Below are 3,138 nucleotides of genomic sequence, written 5' to 3' on the forward strand. Positions count from 1 at the left end.
AAAAAGAAAATTATACATCATGGAACTAGTGCCTTAAGGGCTATCTAATAATACAGTTAGAAAAATCCAATATTCTAGAGACAACATATGCAACTCTATGTTAATGTAGGGTTTTAATAATCATGAGCATAAGGAAAAAAAACTGCTTATTTTATGTGTAATTAATAGTATAAATTTTTATAAAATAAATGTACAAAATCAATGGCTTTTCTCAATATAAGAAATATCAAGTGGGTTTTTCTGATGGGGGAAGAGCAAAATATCAAACTAAAAACTGCTCCTTACTAGGACACTGCTGATGAGACAGGGAAAAGAACTCCAGCCACCTCTGGCTGGAGGAGCTTACCCAGGGACATCACTCTGAATGCACAGTGAAGCAGTGCTCATCTCCAGGAGTAAGCAAGGAGGTCTGGAGCTGAGGAAAACTAGCACAGAAGTAAAGTGCTGTGTCGAGCAGGGATCAGCTGGCCAGCCCTTACATGGAGAACTGGAGACAGGATATGGCTGCCCTGCAGTTTTTTGATTTTGTACTAAGGTTAGAGCTTCCTTAGAGGAATTAAATGAGTTAGTGGTCTCAAACAGCATTCAGTGGCAGGACTGAGGACCAGACAGAGGGGATCTCCCATTGGCTTGACTGCTGGCAGGACACTGCCATTGTTGATAGGCCAGGCTGGAGAAACATTCCACAGGGACCTTGTGCATGGCTGGCTCTAGAATGCTGTTGAGCTCAGGCAATCATCTTTGGGGTAGGCTGAGCAGACTCTACACCCCCAGGAAGGTCATTTTGTTGGCAGTGAACACTGTTTGAAGTGACTTCTATGGAAGGTGGTGAGAGCTCTAGGATAACAATCTCTTGAGGACTGAATGATGACAAAGCAACTAGGCCTTGATTGAAGGCAAATTGGTCAGAAAGATAGGACAAATCTCCTCTACAACTAGAAAGCAGCTTCTAGCCTTCATTGTGTATAATAAAAGCAGCATGTGTTCTGGTCTTCTAACACCACAGTGTGTGCGTGTGTGTGTGTGTGTGTGTGTGTCTGTGTGTGTCTGTGTGTGTCTGTGTGTATGCACATGTACATACAGGGTGGCCATATACAGGGTGGCCATAAAGTTCGTGTGTAATTTACACAGGAACTTTATAGCCACCCTTTATAGTACACACACATACATATATATATTTCCTCCATTTTTGCTTCTTTCCCTAATTCTTTTCTTAGTCTTTTTTCTCCCCTTTGTTGTTGTTGTTTGATTGTGTTTTTATTTTTTCATTTTTACTTTCTTTTATAGCAAGGGCCCCACCATTTCTGTTATGGTTTGTCAGTCCCCCCCCCTCCTTTTTTCTTCTTTCCTTTTTATCTTGCTCCTTTTTTCTCCCTTTTGGTGGAGATTTTCTATATTTCTCATCTTTCCCACATAAATTTCACATACCACAGCTTTCTTTATCTTATATAATTGTATTTTTAATATTCTTTATTTCTATCTTTAATTTTTTTATAATTTCTCTTCTTCCTTTCTGAATGCAATGGGGTCACAGCATCGATCTGGCTGGTGGGTCATGGCATTGGTCTGGCTTAAGAGGTCACAACCTCAAGTTCTAGGGTGTCTGTCTAGCTTTGGCCTTTGGAAAGATGGTATTGGTGTGCTCCCACTGTCACATACTACTGATTTTCTTTTTCTTCTCTATTTGGTGGAGGTGGGATCTTTCTTTTACCCAGGCTGGTAAAGAGCTCTGGACTTTAAGAGACCCTCAAAACTCAGCCCTTCAATGGCCTAGATTTGCGGATGTGGCCATACCACCATTGCCATTACCACCATTTCTCCTGTTGTTCTCTTTCTCTCTTTGTGTACTTCTCTCTTTCTCTTCAATTATTTTCTTTCACCTACCATTTTTTTTCTTTTTTCTTTTTCTCTTTTTCTTTCTTTTCTCCCTTTTTGTTCTTTATTCTTCTCTTCCTTATGGCTTTATACCAAAAGGCTACTTTAACACCTAAGCTCTGAGACAAGATAATTTAAAATGAAAAAGAGAGTGAGAAGAAAAAAATATGGGAAATAAATGAACAAGAAGAAAACACATATGAGGAGGAGCCAATAGAATAATTCTGGCAACTGAAAAAACAAAACAGAGTAAACCCCCAAGGGATCATGAAGCAGCTACTGAGGATTTCACCTACAAAAAAATAATGAAAAGGACAGAAAGAGAATTTAAAATATGGATGGAAAAGGCATTAAAGGCAACTGATGAAAAAGATGAAACATAGAACCAAAAAATGGATGAAAGATGTGAAGAATATAAAAAGGATATGGTGGACTTTAAAGAATTGAAGAAGTCAATTAGGGAACTTAACAATGCAGTAGAAAGTATAAATAACAGATTAGATCAGACCATGGAGAAGAAAGAATCTCAGAGCTGGAGGATAAAGCTTTTGTGCTATTCCAGGTAGTTAAAGAGGCAGACAAAAAGAGAAAGAAAGCAAAATATTCACTCAGAGAATTGTGGCACTCCATGAGGCATTCAAACATATGAATCATAGGAATCCCTAAAGAGGAAGAAGAAACTCCCAAAGCAATGAAAACCCTACTGGAGGATATCATAAATGAAAATTTCCCAGTTTCACTAAAGATTCAAAAATACTCCTTTAGTGAAATATCAAACCAGGGTTGTCTCAACAAAATACATCATCTCCAAGACACATTGTAGTGAATCTTTTTTTTTTTTTAAATATGGAACGCTTCATGAATTTGCGTGTCATCCTTGCGCAGGGGCCATGCTAATCTTCTCTGTATCGTTCCAATTTTAGTATATGTGCTGCTGAAGTGAGCACAGTAGTGAATCTTTTGAAAGTCAAGGTGGAAGAGAAAATATGGTAAGAAGTCAGAAGTAAGAGCAAATTCACCTTGCATATCAATCAGAGTTACAGCAGACTTCTCATATGAAACTTTCCAAGCCAGAAGGGAGCAATAATCTACTTTTAATCTTTTTAAAACAAAATAGTTTTCAATCCAGAATTCTGTATTTTGCTAAACTAAGCTTGAAAATCTATGGAGAAGTCAATTTTTTTTACTGATATGCAAACATTGAAGAAATTTGCCACATTAAGTCCAGCTCTACAGGAAATAATTAGACTTACTCTCCACACT

At 38.0% G+C, this 3,138-nt stretch overlaps 1 non-coding gene across 1 annotated transcript; it reads right to left on the reverse strand.

The window, feature by feature from the left end:
- Positions 1–2,715: 2,715 nt before the first annotated feature.
- Positions 2,716–2,822, reverse strand: LOC128586876 (U6 spliceosomal RNA). The gene has a single exon (XR_008380335.1). It is a non-coding gene; the product is annotated as a U6 spliceosomal RNA (small nuclear RNA).
- Positions 2,823–3,138: the final 316 nt, after the last annotated feature.

The sequence above is a fragment of the Nycticebus coucang genome, chromosome 5 (genome assembly GCF_027406575.1).
Source record: "Nycticebus coucang isolate mNycCou1 chromosome 5, mNycCou1.pri, whole genome shotgun sequence".
In the NCBI taxonomy this organism is placed as follows: domain Eukaryota; kingdom Metazoa; phylum Chordata; class Mammalia; order Primates; family Lorisidae; genus Nycticebus; species Nycticebus coucang.